The 20,262-nt window shown below is 32.2% G+C and overlaps 1 non-coding gene across 1 annotated transcript; it reads left to right on the forward strand.

Moving 5' to 3' along the window:
• The first annotated feature begins 19,642 nt into the window (after positions 1 to 19,642).
• LOC126002617 (small nucleolar RNA SNORA51) lies at positions 19,643 to 19,775 on the forward strand. Its single transcript, XR_007493300.1, has one exon. It is a non-coding gene; the product is annotated as a small nucleolar RNA SNORA51 (small nucleolar RNA).
• The last annotated feature ends 487 nt before the right edge of the window (positions 19,776 to 20,262 follow it).

Here is a 20,262-nt window from a genome sequence, read left to right on the forward strand (position 1 = left end):
TCGCTCCTGGCTTGGGGGACCATATGGCACACCGGGGGATCGAACCGCGGTCCGTCCTAGGCTAGTGCTGGCAAGGCAGACACCTTACCTTTAGCGCCACCGCCCGGCCCCCTGAATTCTTATTTTTATAGGTTCTTTTAAACACGCTAGAATTTAACCCCTGGCTTATGCTTATACTTATACTTATACTTATACTTATACTTTTCCTTATACTCTTATTTTAATACTTTTTACTTATTGACTGCTCTCTTTTAGTTACTAAAATTAATATAATTATGTTATTCATATCTCTGTTAAGAGACTCAAAGTAATCATTTTCTTAGATAAGTTAGAAATCCTAGGGGATATTCAACTTTTCAAGACGTACAGGTCAGGTAAAAAACATCTTTATATCAATGCTAAGTAATGATATGTCTTTTCTATCTCCTTAAGTATACTGATGGAAGATTAACATAACTTAATAAATGAGTACCTTTTAAATACAGTGGATACTGTAAAAATTAAATATGATTATAGATATACTCAAAATATAAGTTGAATGAATTAATTTAGTGTAAAGGAATGCATAATAATGTTTGTTGATATAGCTACAAATTTATACTTTAAGCAAACATTTAAAGTAGACATTTAAAGTAGACATAAACTCAATGTATTGAGTTTTGAGATAGTATAAGTATCAACAATTATATAAAAGTTAATTTAAATAGTATTTCTTTTCAAAATATATTTTTAAAGTAAACATAATTTTTCTATTTTAATACATTTAATGATTGGTATTACTTTTTGTGTTGAGTTTCACAGATGATTAAGATGTTGAATTAGCATGACCCCAGAGTTAGACATAATAGTTGTAACTGTCTCCAATCAAATGAGGTAAAAAGGAACAATGATTTCTCAATTGCATCTAGTAAGTTATTTTTTATAAATATTCACCTAACATGTAATGAGTTTCGCATTTTCTTAAAATTAACAAATGTAAACATGTTTTCTCAGAATTATTTGTTATGGAATATACAGTGACATATATCATGCACAAAATGAAGCTTGAGATCACAAGTGCTCTTTAGCTTTAAGTAGTCTTCATATCAAAAGAATTTAGAAATGCTAATAGAAGAGAATATGTCTAGTAGAATAAATAATGAGGTTTTAAGATGTGTCGATTTTAGCAGTACTTAATAGTACTTATAAAATCCTTTTATACCAAATATAAATGCCACTAGCAGTTTTCAAGAGTCCTGAGTTTTATATATATTTAACAACATTTTAAATGATGAAAAAATTTTCAATATTGTGAGTGTTAATAGTAGCTAATTATTTCATAATTAGGTAATATTATTAAAATATTATATTATATAATTAATTATTATTACCTATCTATAAATCACATGCTGCATTTTCTTTTTTTGGAATTTTATATCTTTATTCTATAATAGATATAATAAAATAATAATATATGATAGCTTTAAATTATTTTTTTTTCTTTTTTTATTGTGACTGAAGTTCATTTACACAGAATTATTTACGATACATAGTGACAATGAATGAAGGGCATTCCCACCACCAACGTTATCCTCCCTCCACTCGTTCCCAGCATGTCTCCCACATCTCACTCCTTTACCCCCCAGAATCCTACTGCAAATGGTCGCTGACTTACAGCTTGTTATAGGTTGGGTATCTATTCTGTTTGGTGTTCCATTCTGGTCATTTTTTTATTTACACTACATGTTCATATGACTGGTCCTGGTATCATTTTTCCCCCCTCAATTTATGAGGCTGAATGATTCAAATTATGCTATTCTGTTGGAGGTTAAAAGGTTAAGGAAAATAGGAGAAAGAATTTGGAATCAACTACTAAAAAAAAAAAAAAAGATCACCTAATAATATCCACAAAAGTGGAAAAGAAAGAAAAAAGTGGAAGAAAAAGAGAAGGAAAATAATATAAAAAACAAACAAAAAATAAAACAAAATAGCACCAGAAAAAGTGCTGCAGTGGCAGGGTTTGTGTTACCCCACTTTTTTTTTTTTTTTTTTGCATAGGCACAGCAAGTATTGGGGGAGGAAGGAAATTCCCATGGCCTAAGAGATTCAGGGTTTCTCCATTCTTGAAGCATATTGTCATGGGAACAACCACTGGCTCCATACCTTCTCATTGCCATCTCCCAGGGTTGTTTCTTTTTTGTTTGTTTGTTTGTTTGTTTTGTTGTTGTTTTTTGTTTTTGTGGTGTCAGGAACCAACTTACAAAACTTGTTTCAGCTCACATTTGCCAGTTAATCCAGGTGAACATCATGTACTGTTTTTTTTTGAAGAGTAGGAGATACCTCATCATTCTTTTTATATTCTGGCACATAGAAAAATGTCTCCAAAATGTGGCAATGAAGAATTATATATAGAAGACAGAGATGACTCTGAACATACTTTACCCCATTGGATGATGCAAAATCCTGTTTTTCTTAAATAGCCTTGATAATGCAAGATTAGTCCTGTGTCCTCACTTAAATGATGCCTGAGCTTCTCTATGACAACTAAGTAGGTCAGACTCCATTATAAAACAAAAAATATAATCTAGCAAAAAAGAAAGTAGAAAACATGATTCTTGTTTAATTCCTTATTTTTTAAAGTAAACCTTTAGAAAAATAAAATAATGTTTTTATAATTTAAAGTAAAAATGAGTTAAATATAATCGATTGGACTAAAACAAAATATATAAATACAAATACAATTTTTGATAAAATAAAATGTTTATACTGTCATGGGATTAACTCTAGACTCCTTGCATGATCATTTACTCTCCCCTTGCTGCTTTCGTGGTGTGCAGAAGACTTCTGCTTTGTCTTGGATGGTAAAATCAGACCTCTGTTTCTAGAGATCTTTGTGGCTGTGCAGCTCAGGGAATGGAGTTTAGGAAGTCTTTCTTTGTGGTTCTAGCAGTTATGTTTCTTCAGTGTCGTTTTAATCCATCTTCTGTAGTTGGTATTCTTGGTCGTTATGTTGCTCCTAGACTGGATCCTGGGATAAAGTCTTTTGTTAGGTTTCCTGAAGACCCGTTCAGTTGTGGTTGTCTCAGTCAACTTTCTGGAATTGGAGCTCTTGTTTGTTGAACAGATCGTATTCCAAAAGCTAGGCTAGAGCTTTTTGTTGCTGTTGTTGTTGTTGTTGGTCCCTGGACAAGTTAATCCCATGACAGTATACTTCAGGGGTGGAGAAACCCTGTGTCTCCTAGGTCAAGGGAATTCCCTCTACAATAACCCCAATAGTTACTGTGCCTATGCAGGGGGATAAAGAAAATGAGAAAAAAAAAGCACAAAACAATCATTTTTCCACATGTTTATTTATCGATTGATCGATTTTTTTGACGTCTTTATTTTGGTGTGGAGATTACGGTTGATGTCTCCAATATTATTTTATTTTATTTTGTCTTGTCTTTCTCTTTCTTTTTGCATTCGAGCATGAGTTGATTTCAGAACCGAGACTATTGTGTGGTGCCTATCTTTATTGCTGTAGTGCTCACCGATTATTTAATTCGATCATTTTTTCTGTATTGTTGTGGTATTTCAATTACCTTTTCACATCCTCTCTCAAACTGAGGTTGGAAGCCTCTAGAGAGACTCAGCCCATTTGACTTTTGACTTCTTTTTTTCCCCCCTCTTATTTTGTACCCCATTCTATTGCTTTTCTTGCCTTCAAATAAAACCACATACCTCGATTTTTCTAGCTCTTCCCCTTAAATAGAAGCGGAAACGAGGGTTCCAGGACCAAACAGATATGAGATCACTAGTAGTAAGCCAGACAAAGAGGGGTCCACCTACTCTAGCAGCCCGGGGGGTGATGGTGGGTTATATAGGTTGTAGAAAGGGAACTGAAATGGGGGGAGGACATAGTTGGTGATGGGTATTCCCCTGATTCAATGTTAATATGTACCTAAAACACTACTGTGAAAGATATGTAAGCCATTATGGAAAAAAATATGTTTTTAATCAGAAACTTTCTTTGACTTACATGTATTATTATATAAATTATATTATATGTTATGTTATGTCACTATATTATGTTATGTTAGCTTACCTCATTAGGTTAATCAATTTTGTCTCTTGAATAAATTCTTACAATAAAAAAGTAAAAAAAATAAAGCAAGTCCTACTCATTTTCATAAATAAAGTATTTTTAATTCAAGAATTTTTTGACAATCGATTTGATTAACTATCTTTCAGCTTTTATTGCTAGTCCTTAACATTATGTCTGATATTATTTTCACTTTCATTTTTTCTGAAATTGTTCTCTGGCTAACTACATATGCATAATATATACATGCATGGCATATTTGAAGATTGTTATATTAAATTAGGAATTAAAGTAAAATGAATTTATTTTTCTTTTTGTCAGCAGTTGACAGAATCTCATACTTAAACTAGCTTTCTACACCACCACCCCCATAAATGCAGCTTACCATTCTAGTCATGAAGAGTGATTCTGTTTCTTTTCTATCCTTGTCAGATCCAATGGTATTCTGGTCTCTCAGGAATGAGAGCTTTCCAACCTGAATAATGATGTTTAAATTTTATTATGTCCCTCATCTGAAATCATTCAGAACTCTGAGGGAAAAAAAAACACATCTATTCTCTTCACCTACTTATTACTTTATCTACTTCTCAAAACAAAACATTTTAGTGAAAATAAAATTTTTCAAATTCAAAGCTTTCCCAAAGATAATCAAAGAACACTTATTGCTGCCTTTGTTATGACAGAAATTCAGTTCTTTGTACAAATTATATGGTTGTATTTGCAAGAACATAAAGCTTCAAATTCAGAACAAGAAAAATAAATTAATAATTCAATATGAAAAGATGTACCATTGCTTTTATCATCTGGATACCTTTGTTTTTAAGGTTACCACTACACATCTATTAGAATGTCCTAAGTTCAAAACATAGTTAAAAATGAATACATACATGGATGTAAGGCAAAGAACTCTCTTTCGTTGCTGTTAATGTTCAAAATGTTATACCTACTTTAAAAGACAATTGTTATTTTTGTACAATGCTAAATATACTCTTAGTACATGATCCAGCAAGAAACTCATTGTTATTTACCCAAGTGAAGAAAAAACATCTATCTAGACCAAAACATACACAGAGATGGTTTGTGGTTTTCTTATTTGTATTTGGGTTGGGAGGCACACCAAGTTATATCTAGAGTGTACTCCTGACTGTGCTCATGAATCCTGCTGTCAGATGTTGGGGAGTGCCACAGACTATGTTTTGGGTTCAGTTGTGTTAGAAAACTTCTTTGAGTCCTCCCAAGGAGATTGGATGCTCGGGAGGTGAATTATGAACAAATTGAGACCACACAATATATGGGGAGAAAGAACACATTCTAAAATGTAATGTCTGGGACAGGTATTTATGAGGTAAATTGCCAGTCACACTGATACTTTCTAGTACACAGAAACATTAACAGTAGCCTTATTTGAAGTACATTGCAATTCTCCTGAATAGGGAGGTAAGCAGTAAGAGTCCTGAGTTACAAAGGAGAAGGTTAATTGTAATATCTCAAAGCAGTTCCTGGCAGGCCAGCCTCTAATGTAAGACAGGATGTTAGTGAGAAGCAGGATTAATGGAAGAGGTTTTATTTTTTAAAGGTTGAAGTGAAGGAAAAAAGCTATTATATCTAAAGAAATGCAGAATTTATAACTGGTAAAAATTTCTGCAGCCCATTCTACATCCTGGCCAAACCTTTTTAGATGTAAATTCTTTTTTTCTATTGTGTTTATTTTTTATTTTAGGACACAAAGACATAATATTTACATTTTAATTGTCTTAAATTGGAACAAGTAAGACAGTATTTCTTTTTCTTCTCAGTCCTAACACTGCACTTGTTTAAATTTTTGCACATAGCTTTCAGTCCATGGCCCTATGCATACCCAGAGAGAGTTGCATGTAGCTGAAATAACTCTTTTTATTAATAACTTTATTTAAACACCTTGATTACAATATGACTGTAGTTGGGTGTCAGTCATGTAAAGAACACCCTCCTTCACCAGTGCAACATTACCATCACCAATGTCCCAAATCTCCCTCCTCCCCACCCGTGAGGTAAGAGTTAATAAGTTTAGAGATGTCTCCATAAAAAGAAACTACAAGGGCATTTTAAAGACAGGGGAAAAAAGTTGTTACTAAGTATCTTTAATTTGGTGCTGAAATTTTTCAGGTCAAGGGAAATTTAATCAAGGCTATATTTGCCTATAAAAATCCATATGTGAGAAAGTAAAAGGTTTTTCTTTTACTACATACACATAGCAGAAGGGAGAAAGGCCAATTAGATGTAAAGGAAGCATAATATCAATACTATAACACGAATTTCAAAAAACATTTCTAAAGGAATAGACCAGTAATATTCACCAACTAGAAACATTCTAGTGGGCCTGCTGGCGAAATAGTTCTTGGGATTATTCGAAACAGCCATCTAAGCTAAGAATATCACATCCTAGAGGACCTTCTGTCCATCCTCCTGATAGAAATACAGAAATTCCTATTAATAGTGTGACAGGAGAACATATGAATTTGGGGACTTGAACCCAGGTCAGCCCCTTTTAAGGCAAGTGTCCTGCCTTTTGTATTACTCTAATCTCATATGCAAGGATGTTTACTGCAATTTTATCCATAATTGACAGATTTAGGGCAAAGCCACACTTTGTTTCAATAGATGAGTGATAAATAAATGTTGGCACATACAGATAATGAAATATTATTCAGTGTAAAGAGGAATGAATCGTCAATCCAAGAAAAGGAAGGAAACTAAAATATAATATATTACAAAGCAAAAGATGTTGACTGAGAAGGTTCCACATTGTTGAACCCCAACTACATATTATTCTGGATGATATTAAATTATGGAGACAATAAAATAATTGATAATTTTTAGTTATGGGAAGTACTATACCTTACTAGAGTGAATTTTTAGTGTGTGAAAATTTTTACATGATTCTATATGACACAATCATTATACATTTGCATAGGCCTATCATACAATATAATTACTATGAAGCAAAAACTATAAACTATGTGTAGTTATAATTTGTCAGTGCAGTTTGACAAAGAAAAATGTAGCAATTTAGGGAAGATAATAGAAAAAAGAATAAGAAAATATAATTGGAAAAGATAATAGGAAAAGCTATGCTGATTTGTGTATGAAAAATATTTTTACCCACTTACTCTAACAATTTGACTGTAAATCTAAAATTGCTATAAAGTTATTAAAATTTATGTATATATCACTCAGAATTTAATTAAAATAATGTTGTGATTATAAAAAATAAAAACCCATAATTAATTTAGCATTAAAATTATACAAAATTAAAATAATAATACAGAAAATAATCTATGACAAAATATAAATGGTGCTCTATTATTTAGGCTATTTACATTTTTTAATTTACCAGAATTAATATAATTCTATGATTAGGTCATAGGCATCACAGTCAATTTTTTTCTTTCTCTTCCTGCGAATATCAGTTGTATCCTGTATATAAAGAAGCACCCTGCAACGCAGAAAATGAGAACTTAACTGATTAAACCCTGTCAAAGATTAAGGGTCATTCTCTGTTCCAATTATGTCAGTATCCACTGGCTCTCATAGCTAAAAATAGCACTAAATTTCTTCTCATCACTTAATTTTACCAATATTAACACAAACAGTTCCTAAGAAATATTTGTTTAGTAGATTTACCACTAATCATGAGAGTATGTGTGTAATCATGGTGTTTAACTAAAGAAATTAAACTAAAATAAATAAAATAATAAACGCAATTAGAAGTAAAAAAAAAAGCAGGTAGGCTGCATGCAAGGCAAATTCCCTCCCTCTCTACTATCATTTGAGCCCCCTATTTCATTTTTTTATTGTTTAGTTTTAAAGTCCTCCATCTGTTTCATTATCTGAAATTATTCACATTTTCTCTTGACCTATAGTTAATATACTTCTCAGACAGAACATATATTTAATCAAAGTTTGAACTTATATCCTCAGAAAAAATTCACAAAAGTTTATGAAAATTTATTGGTATTTGATAAATACCAATATGGTCTAAAATAATGTTCCATGTTAGATATATGTATAAAAAAGCTTAAAACTTTCATAAAGGAAACTAATATTCAGCACAAAAATTAGAGAACCTAGAAAAAGAAAGAATAGAATTAAGAAAAGAAAGTAGCCTTAAAAGGGTACATATTATAGTTTTAAATATGGCATTTTTTAAAAAAAATGTTTTTTAATTTCTGAAAAAAAGACAATGCAATACAAAGAACAATGGTTACCAGAAGACTAGTCAGTAGAGAAAATGGGGAAATACATACAGGTGTTTTGCCTTGCATGCTGCTGACCTGGGATAGACCTGACTTCAATCCCCAGCATCCCATATGGTCCCTCAGACCTGCTAGGAGTGACTTCTGAGTGCAGTTAGGAGTAACCTCTGAACACTGGCAGGTATGATCCACCCACTCCCCCCCAAAAATAGGAAAATAAAAAAAATTTAGGGTAATGAAATTATGATCAATATCAAACTATAATTGTGTATCGATGTCATATATTTGCTAAAAACTAAAATGTATATGACAAGAATTAACCTAGAAACAAACATTAACTTTTTTAATAAAAATACCATCATTAGCATATCAGTGATAACAAATGATACTTATAAATGTAAATATGAAAACTATGTGGGTGAGGACACAAATGAAAACTTTTCACTTTACAATCTATCTCTTAATTAACCTAAAAAATGACCTAAAATAAAGTTTTGTATTAAAAAAAAAGAGTAGGTTGCTACATACAAGAATAAACAGGTTATTTCTTTTAATTAAAACAGATGTTTTAGTAAGAGATGAATAAACCCAGCCAGAGTCAAAGGTTGGTTTAGCAGATCAACAATTTCAAGAACAATAAGAAAATTAATGGGAAAAACTCTATTATGTCATAATTTATATATATATTATATCATAATGTATATAATAGCACATTTAAGGCTCTACTTAAATGATTTCAAAAATGTTTATTGAGTTCTGTAACATGTTCACAGTCCAATTTTTAAAATATTCTTATTAGTGCCAAATATGACTCATTTTAGGTGGCTTTAATTCCTAAACATATGGAGGTTAATATCATTACATCACATCACTTGTTCTAAGGTGTCAATTGTCACTTTTCATACATTATGAATAAATGTGTTTAGCTTTCTAATATCTCTATACTAATTTCCCCCCTCTTCTCTGCTCTAGTTCTCTCTACAATTCTCTTTACTTCTTTTCTCTCAAATTTGTCACCCACAACTTTTTGCCATCAGTCTTTTTCCTACTGTTCTTCAGAGATAACAACGTCAAAGTCTGTACTGATATATACATATACTATTATATTATATTATTATCATTGTTGGCATTGATGTTAATTAATTTTTACATGCCAATATTATTGGACTACTGGGTGCCCAAATATTTGGTCAACTATTTCTGTGGATGTGTCTGTGAGGTTGCTTGTGGATGAGATTTACAACAGGATCAATAAGCTGAAAAGCAGCAGATTGTGTTCCCTACTGTGTTAAGTCCCATTGAATTAGTTAAAAGTGTGAATAAACATAAAAGCCAAAAACTCCTGTGAATATAAAAGAAACCCTTCCTGCCTGGCTGCCTCCTAACTGAGGCATCATTTTTTTCTCTAGCTTTGGACTCTAACACTTGCTCTTCCAGTTAGTTGAGCTTCTTGGCACTTAGACTAAAACCACTCCATTGGCTTTCATGAGTCTCCAGCTCTCTGGCTACAGATCTTGCAACTTTTAAGCTTTAATATTGATGTAAGCTAATCCTCTAACATTTTCAATCTCTAAATGATAGACCATATAAGATATGCACAAATATATCCATATATAAAAATATGTCAATATAGGCAGATTACTAATAAATATAAACATATCACTTACATGAATTCTGACTCGATTTATTTCTGTTGAGAACCCTGATGAATATAAGCAAAATTCTCCGTTTATTAAAGGGAAGTATGCATTTAATACAGCTAATACATTTTGATTCTCTATTCAAACCAATAAAATATGTGAGAGTTTATATCACATTCCTCTCACTTTGCTTTCATCTAGTTAAATGTCTGAACCTAAGACGAGGTGAACGTAACATCAGGAAAGTTACTATCACAATTTGATTGTCACATGTATTTATTACCTCAGAGTCTTACCAGATAGAAATTATATAAAGTGTGACCATATTCTCTGTTACAGGTTTCACAGGACAGAACCACATTTGTGTAGTAATTTGTGTGTAATTTGGAACTGAAAAGATATCTGTTTCAAGTGCACTCAGATTGTTGGCAAAATTCAGTCTCCTGTGATTGAGGAAATGAAGTCCTGTCTATTTAGAGGACAGTTTTCAACCCTTAACTACTAAAAGTTATTCTCTGTTCCTGGCTCCTCTTGATAGCAGAGCAATAACAACCCATGTGACCCCTTTGTATCAAATTGATTTCATACTGAGTCTCTCTGAGACCACCCAGACCTCCCAGACCAAAAAAGCCTGATTAGGTCAAGGATATCCAGATGATCTTTGAGTCTTAAAACTAACTGTATAATATAGCACTGTTTAATCATAGGAGCAAAATTTGTAGTCCTAGAGGTAAAATTACTTGCCTGCGACGAACCTTGGTTCAATCCCCTGGAGTCCTATATGGTCCCCCAAGCCAGTGGTGATTTCTGAGTGCATAGCCAGGATTAATTCCTGAGCGTCAGCAGGTGTGGCCTAAAACAAAACAAAACAAAACAAAAAGAATGTCAGAATGTTTATGGGAATTTCATTGAATATGTATAATTCTCTCTCAATGTTCATTTTCATGCTGTTAATTCTATCTACTAACTGGAACATGTTTTTCATTTTCTAGGTTCTCTTATAATGAACATTGATCATGTAAAAAGGTATTCATTATCAACACAAATTATTAAGAAAGCAAAAATTAAAATGACAATGACATAGCATTTTATGTCAATAGCATTTTGTAAACAACCAGAATTGTCTGGATGTGATTCAAAGAGAACTCTCATTCACTTTTGTTGAGAATTTTGTCTCATGCACACTATGAAAACAGTATGGATATTTATCACAAAAATAAAACAGAGCTTTCATATGCCACAGTGATTCTCTTCTTGGCACCGACCTCCTAAAACATTAAAAATTTAAAGAGATATGACAGAATAATATTTATTATAGTACTTAATACAATAATAAATGGAAATAACCTAAATGCCCAAGGAAAAATAAATGGCTAAAGAAGTTTGTTATATGTTCATAATGGACTATCAGATAATATAAGTAGATAAATCGTGCAGCTTTTTGCAATTTGAAAATAACAAGAGAGTATCATCATAAGTGAAATTATTTAGAAAGAAAAATACCAGAGCTCTCACTTACTTGTTGTTGTTTTTTTTTATATAAAGAAACAAACCAGGAATGCACAGTATCCTAGATTATAGAATGGAGAGTACAAAGCAAGATAGAAAGTAGAAGAGACAAATAAAGAAGCAGAGATAACATAAGGACCTTGCTGGGGTTCTTAGGCAATTTGCTAATGATTGTGTGGTACTTGTTTTCTTCAAAACAGTAAGTGATACCACTACTATAAATAAGCAACATAAAGTAAGTAACTAAATAGTTTAAAGTGATTTGCTTGCTCAACTGTGTTCCATGAGTCTTCATGAAATTTTACTCATAAAAATTTATATAAATATTAACTAAAATATAAAATGAATTGTATATATATATTAATGATAGCCATAAGTATAGCATTTTATTATGAAATTATGTAAGATGTTTTAACAGACTCTTTTCTTGCCTTCAAAGTATTGCTCTCACACTTCCCACTCACAACTCTGAGTCATATTCAATTTTATACTAATCTTTTTAACTGTGAAATAATTTATTGGAGCTGACATTCAGGTACTTGAAGTAAAGTTATGTACATAGTTTGAAATTTACAACACACACAAGATCTAAAATTTAAAACTTTCCATAACTGACTACTGGATTATTCCTTAAATTTTTACCTTTAACATCACTTACATGATCTTTCTTGGTCTTTAAACCAGCTATAATCTGATATGGCATTGGAGTATCATGCTTTTTAATTGAACAATACTGGTACTAAATATTGTGTATGTTTCAAACATATCATTTTAAGTCTTCTTCTGTAATATACTACTTTTAATTCACAATAGAAGTTTAATTTCGGTGTTTTGTACTTTGAATGACAATTAACAAAGTATAATTCTCCATTAGAAGATAAATAGTCCTCTCCAAATATAAAACCTTGTAACTTTTACCTCTTCATAGTCAGCAAAGAAACCGGTAAGTTGCAACCCAAGATGCTTTCCTACACTAGAAGTAGGACTAGATTCACCAATAACACATCTAAAACACCTGCAAGAACCAACTGAGATCATACTGTATAACAGCAAAGGCACTCAAACTTGGAAGAATTGCATAAAGTGAATTATTAAAATCTGACCCAAATAATATTTTAAACAACTTTTTAAAAATAAACACTCTTTGTTCTTATAAAAAATGGAATTAAATCATTAAAATTCTTTGTAGGGAAAAGAGGTTAGCTGCAGATGCTGCTTAGCTGGGTGCAAGCTGAATGAGGTGGAAACATTGGTATTTTCATCTTAATAGCAGCTGCAGAGCACTGTGGGGCATGTTTCTATTTACATAAAGATTAGTTTAGTTCTTCTAGAAGTTTTGGCACTGGTAAGAGAAGAGTGAGAAATTCAAGAAACTCATGACTGTGAAGTAGAAAGATTTTTTTTTAAAGCATCAGTTAACAGGGCAAATGTTAGACAAACAAAAGTTTCTAGTTCATGTGAAACTTCACAAAATAATGTACTTAAAATAAAAACTTTAAAGTAACAGACATTAAAAGAATAAGTTCAAGTTTTCCACAGAAAAATTAAGAAATGGTTCAAAAGAAACTAAACTAGTTTCCACAGGAGGAAATAATTTTGTTTTAGAGGCATATTAATATAATACTTAAGCTAGTAAATTAAAATGATTTGAAAATGCTGCTTTTTATTAGAAATTAAGTTAAATACATAAAAGGTTCCATACATTATTTTATAAGTACTGTTTACTTTCTAAATTGTTTATCATAATTTTATCATAAGTTAATGGACTAACATAATTCTAGTGGAAGGTATGCTATCTTTATTAGCATTATCTTACAAAGTACAATAATATAAATACATTTTATAATGTAACTATTCTTGGTGTATTGTGCAAATTATTATAAAATACTTCTCCCCAAACTCATCGATAAGCCTTGTAGTCAACAATGAACAAAGTTGTGTTAACAGAGCTTGGTTTTGTTAAAGAAAACTATGCAGTTAATATTAAATAGACCAAATATTTACTTTAAGTCTTCGAGATAAGTACATTTAATACTGTAGCAAATGCACAATAACCTTAAAGTTGAACACAGTCTAAACATCATTATCTAAGTGGCCAAGATCATACCCATTTCCAGGAAAGCTTGCAAGTTAATGTTTTGAGAAAGTAATCTGCCTCAGATTTGGTCTGAGGAGAGCCCTAGAGTTAAATAGAAGACTTTTGTTAAATGAAATGGCAAAAAAAAAAATATATCTTTAAAAATGAGGTCTTTGGCAAAGAAATTATTTTGTTGTTGATGATGGATATATTTTTATTTTTTAATAATATCTTTATTTAAGAACCTGATTACAAACATGATTGTAGTTGGGTTTCAGTCATAAAACAATATGTCCCTTCACCAAGGCAATATTTTCACCACCAATGCCCCCCATCTCCCTCCTCCCGCACCCCCTGCCTGTATTCGAGACAAGCATTCAACTTCTCTCACTCAGTAACATTGTCATGATAGTTATTATTGTAGCTATTTCTCTAATTGCACTCACCACACTTTGTGGTGAGCTAAATTATATAGTGAGCTGGTCCTTTTGGCTCTCATCTCTGGGCATTATAACAATAATGTCTTTTATTTTTTCTTAAAACCCAAAGAAGAGTGATTCTATTCTGTGTGTCTCTCTCTCCCTCTGACTTATTTAACTCAGTTTAATATATATAGTCCATGTGTTTATCTCTGCTTCTACTTGTTTGGAAAGTTCTGTTTTCTCCTTGAAGATGCCATTAGTCTCAATGTCATGGAGTGTTTTACCTACTATTGTTCTATATACCTTATTGTTTTGGATCTGATATCAAAGTCTTTAATTAACTTGAATTTGACTTTTGTGCATGGTGTTAGATGGAGGTCTGAGTTCACCTTTTTGCAAGTGGCTGACCAGTTTCCCCAACACCACTTGTTGAAGAGGCTTGGGTATCCTTAGACAGGTTGCACTAAACCATTACAATGATTTAAGGAGTATTGTCATTTTAATGATGTTAATCAACCCAATCCAAAAATTTATTATACTGACAACCCTAAATAACGAGAGTCAGAAAAAAATCTACAGTGAATTGAGGAAGATATACATGTGAAACTTGATTTAGACCATATTATAAAGCATTCTCAGATAACTGGATAAAAATCATTGTAAATATTACGCAATATGACAGAGGAATAAACGCTTTTTATAGTCACTTACCTGCCTATCAATCTATGCTAAATCCTTTTAAAATTCCATTCATTGATTCTCTCTGGAATAGTTTATGTTCATAAGCATTCACAAACTATGTCAATATTTACATAAATATTTTATAGCCTACATCCTCATTCATCATTTATTTAAATAAATCAGCAAATATATTTTCTTTACCTTTGTTCTAAAATCAGTGAGATATATAAAGTTATAAAATGATTGTTGCATTGAATAGTTTAAACATTTATATTCAAAATAGCAAAGCATATTGTTTTTCCTAAATTTTGCCACTGTGTAAAAGTTTTTCTCATTGAGGATATAAAAATCTACATATAACCTACCTTACAAAGCTTCAAGGTATCTTTATAATCAATTAATATGTTATTCAACACTTTTAAACTAATAACTCTAAGAGAAGGCATTTTAAACTTAATTAATGTTCATTTTAATTTGAAATTAATCTTTCTGCCTTTTTGTTTACTTGTTTTGTTTACTTGTTTGCTTTGTTATGCTTGGGGCCACACCTGGGTTACTTCTGGCTTTGCACTTAGAAATTATTCCTTGCAGGCTTGGGAGACCATTTGGGATTTCAGGATTCGAACCTGGGTCAGCCGCATGCAAGGCAAATGTCCTACCCGCTGTGCTATAGTTCCAGTCTCTGTGTCTGCCTTCTTCATATATATAAAGAAGCACAAAAAAGATACTTTCAATGTAATAGTCACCATGGTTAAGAAAGATTAAATGAAGCAAAAGAAAATAGTGTATGCAAGGTGAGTGGTTTACCACTGAGCCATGCCTGACCCCATTTTTCATTAACTCAGTGGGATGCATATATTCTTTCATGAAGGAAGCCCAAGTTGAATTATCAGCATCATATGGTCCCTCGGAGTACCCCATGAGCCCAGAGAAGAGAATAATAACTCCCAAGTACCACTAGTGTGGCAGCAAAACAAAAACACTAAAACAAGAATTTATATAGCATATATGACTAGAGGAAAAGTGTGAAAATGTTTTCTTCTTAGCTGTCAAGAAAAATGACTAGCAATGAAAAATGATAATCAGCAATTTGCATAGGTTGATTGAAGGGCAAGCTGACGGCAGCAATGTACTGAGACAAAGTGCATTTTCTCCCTGTCTCAAATCTTTCATGTTTATTCACTAGTATCTGACCAGCTATCCTGAATACATGTAGGGATTATTGAAAGAACAGGTATTTAATACACTCCAATGTACACTTAAGGCAAATGCAAGTTCTTAAAATTCACTATAACTATAACAGAGAACACAATTATCAAATGATCACTGTCAGATCAAAAATCTAATATCATGTTGTCCAAGAGGTAAATGTAGGTGCTTTCATCAATTTTTTTCTCAGTTGTGATTTCTTCAACATTCTTTGAATTTAAGTCTATTTCTCCCTCTCCATCTTAATAAAAGGTGCTTGCTTTAGATCAGAAACTATTTTCTATAGTATAATTTCTTTCTTTTTAATCTCTATCTCTATCTCCACTATGCCCCTTCTTCTAATCACTAAAATTACCTGTTTTTCCCATCACTCCGGCAGGTTATTTTGTATTATATGCACTCATATGTGTTTTTTTATAATTGATAACACCTAATGAATGTTTTGTCAGTTGGATATATTATAAGGTGTTGTTATAATATAAAACACCATTCTCATATAAGATTATACTACCTCTCTCAATGAATTAGTGTTGAACTTTCCACTATCACATTTGCAAACTAGACTTTAGAATATCAATTTGAATATCATTGGTAGGATACTCCAAGTAGTTCTATATTCCTTTATTGTTTACTCTGTTCTTTGGGTTTTAAGAATTGTCTCTACATCCCTAATGGCAGCTCGTAAACTTACTCACTCTTTATCTGTGCCCATGGCATTTGCATATATAGCAATATTTCTCTATACTTATAAATTGCCTCATAAATTATATTTTAATTACCTTTCATTATACAGTATCTTGTATGAATAGAAGTATATTAGTGATTTTTAAATCATTATATGTGTGTTTGAGTGTGTGGATTCCAACATTCAACCAAGGTATACAAGTACACTATCTCTAAGTTTCTTCCCAGGCCCCTAAATGTTAAATTTTTTTTATCTCTAAAATGATAGTGATCAGTGGTTCATAAAGTTAGTACAGCAGGAAGGGTGCTTGTCTTGCATAAAGTCAGCAAGGGATTCGATTCTATCTCTGCTCTCTCATATGGTCTCTCAAGCACCACTGGAGTGATTCCTGAGCAGAGATCCAGGAGTAAGCCCTAAATATTGCTGGGAATGGTTTATAAAAATGTAAGTGATCATTGGCAACTTAATGCCCTACGTGCTGTGCTCTTGCTCTAGCCCCTCAAAATAATTCTTTTTTTTTTTTTTTTTTTTTGGTTTTTGGGCCACACCCGGTAACGCTCAGGGGTTACTCCTGGCTATGTGCTCAGAAGTCGCTCCTGGCTTGGGGGACCATATGGGACACCTGGGGATCGAACCGCAGTCCGTCCAAGGCTAGCGCAGGCAAGGCAGGCACCTTACCTCTTGCGCCACCGCCCGGCCCCTCAAAATAATTCTTAAGAGTTAAGTGGGGAGTCTGCCCCTAAATTTTTAAAATACCCTATATGACTTACAACAAAAATTTTTAATATAGATTTAAATTCCCTTTACAATTTTTTTATTTAGGCACCATTATTTATATTAAATCCTGAAAGCATCACATCAGCAAATCAAATGCACCCACAGTAAAATTTATTTATTGGATATTGATTATTTTTTCCTTCAATTTCTAAATAGTAAAAGTAAGTTATACAGATTTAATTAATTTTTGAACCAAGAAATTAGGGTCAACAAATGTTTTCTACTTAACACTTCCAAGCATTGCAAATACAGAGAAATATATACTGAATACTACCTCTTGTTATCATGAAATGAAATCTGGTTCTAAAATTAAGGATCTTACTTAAAATGCTGGTCACAAAAACTAACTATGCTATTTAAGTTGATATATCAAAAAAATTGAAATCCCTGATTAATCCCAGAAAGTTTGTATACAGTAGGTGCTTATCAGCAGAATGTATTAATATGAAGAACAGTCTTGGACATTCTTGCTGAGCTCATATATTAAAGACTAGATCTCTACTTTACTGCCTCTCATTAAGAGTCTAATTATTTTATTCTCTGCATTTCACTTGGATATTCAACCTTTACTCACATTTTTAATTTGTCCATAATTCAGTTTGACAAAGAAATAACCATAATGACAGTCTCAAGAAAGTTTGGAGTTTTGGATTTTATTTGCTTTATGACAAAATGGTTGTGTCCTTATCATCTTGCTTAACTGGATCCTAGTTAAATTTTCAGTCAATCTGAGTTTTCTTATTTTGATAGTTGTTATTGTCTTACAAAGTTTCCTCTGTCAAAATTCACAAATTTGGATATTTTCTTCATTTTCATTATAATTGTGGCTGGGGAAAAAGAGCAGATTATCTTTCAATGATTTATTTCATCTTCTAATCAACACTTCTCTCAAAAAAAAGCAATATGAGTAAATTTATCATTTACTTTTAAAGTATACACATGATAATTTCACATAAAAATTCTCTAAATAGTAAGATATATTTACTTCTAAAATAACACTGTAAATTCTCATACAGCTGAACAAGCCAGGAGACAAGAACATTAAGTCACAGAAAAAAAGAAGTCATACCAACTTAATTAACAATTGACTATTTTTCCCAGATTCCTTTTTTATTTTTTCATATAGAAGGGAAGCAAGATTGTTTTTAAATAATAATTTTTATTTTGACCAAAGTGGATTACAAATCTTTCACAGTACTATTTTAGGTACATACTGATATTGAATCAGGGGAATTCCCACCACCAAAGTTGTCCTCCCTCCACCCCGTTCTGAGTATGCATCACCTATCCCTCTCCCTTACCCCTCGGGCTGCTAGTATAAGTGGTCCCCTCCATGGCTAGCTTATTGTAGATTGGGTATCAATTCTGTTTGGTGTTTAAGTCTGATCATTTTTATTACTACTTAGTGATCATACAACTGTTTGGTCTTGGCACTTTCCACTATTTCACCCTCAATTTGAGAGGTGGAACAAGATGGTTCAAGTCATGTGGTTTTGTTTGAAGAAGAGAAAAAAAAATAAAATGGGGTAAAAATCAAACAAGCAAAAAATAGGCAGAGAACTTCTATAGGCTATACATTTTAATTTGAGAGAAGAAAGAGAAACAGGAAGAGAAACACAACAACAATAAAAAAGAAAAATCAAACAAAAAATCCAAAAATCACCACAGTAATAAAGACAATCCCACACACTAACCATGGTCCTGAAATAAAAACAAAACACACAAAATGAAAACAAAAATCCCTTTCTCACACCTATATTTATTGCAGCATTATCTACAATAGCCAGACTCTGAAAACAGCCTAGATGCCCCTCAATAGATGAATGGTTAAAGAAACTATGGTACATATACACAATGGAATATTATGAGCCATCAGAAGAGACGAAGTCATGAAATTTTCCTATACATGGATGTATATGTAATCTATTATGCTGAGTAAAATAAGTCAGAGGGAAAGAGATAAACACAGAATGGTCTCCCTCATCTATGGGTTTTGAGAAAAATGAAAAACATTTGTGTAATGATTCTCAGAGACAAAATAGAGGAAGAGTGGAGGGTCCAGCTCTCGACATGAAGCCCACCACAGAGATTGTTTAGTGCAGTCACAGAAATAATTACACTGAGAATTATCATAACAAAATGTGACTTAATGAGGGAAGTAGAAAGCCTGTCTAGAGTATAGGCCAGTGTGGGATGGGGAGGAAGGACACTTGGGATATTGGTCATGGGAATGATGCACTGGTAAAGGATATATATATATATATATATATATATATATATATATATATATATATATATATATATATATATATATATATATATATTAAAAATAAAAAAGAAAAGATAAGGCCTCCCAATTCTTACCACAGGCTGTGTTCTTTACACTGACTGTACAGAAAGAGGAAGTATAGTAAGTGCACCCCATATACACCTCAACACAAGCCCTTTGCCTGGTCTGTATTGTGAATTGGGGGACAAAAATAAACTGAAATGTAACTTGTTAATTAGTTTTGTGTTAAAATTATAAATAAAAACATTTGTATTATTGAAAGTATCATTTGTTTAAACATAAACTCATTTTATTATACCTCTATTATGTAAAAATGAGGTGAGTTAAAAGAATTTTGCTATGTAATATTCCACTGTGTAAAAATACCACATCTTCATTATCCAATCGTCTGTTGTTGGGCATCAAGGTTGGTTCCAAATCTTGGCTATTGTACTGAGTGCTGCAATAAATAGTGGGGTGAACACATACTTTTGAATGAATGTCCTTCCAACTTGAGGATTTATAACCAGGAGAGCAATTGTTGAGTAATATGACAGCTCAATTCTGAGTTTACTGAGCACTCTCCAGACTGTTTTCCATAAAACTTGGACCAGGGGGGCATTCCCGCCAGCGGTGGATGAGAGTTCCTTTCATACCACATCCCCACCAACAGAGATTGTTCCCATTATTTTTTATGT

Source organism: Suncus etruscus, chromosome 2 (genome assembly GCF_024139225.1).
Source record: "Suncus etruscus isolate mSunEtr1 chromosome 2, mSunEtr1.pri.cur, whole genome shotgun sequence".
NCBI classification, from domain to species: Eukaryota; Metazoa; Chordata; class Mammalia; order Eulipotyphla; family Soricidae; genus Suncus; species Suncus etruscus.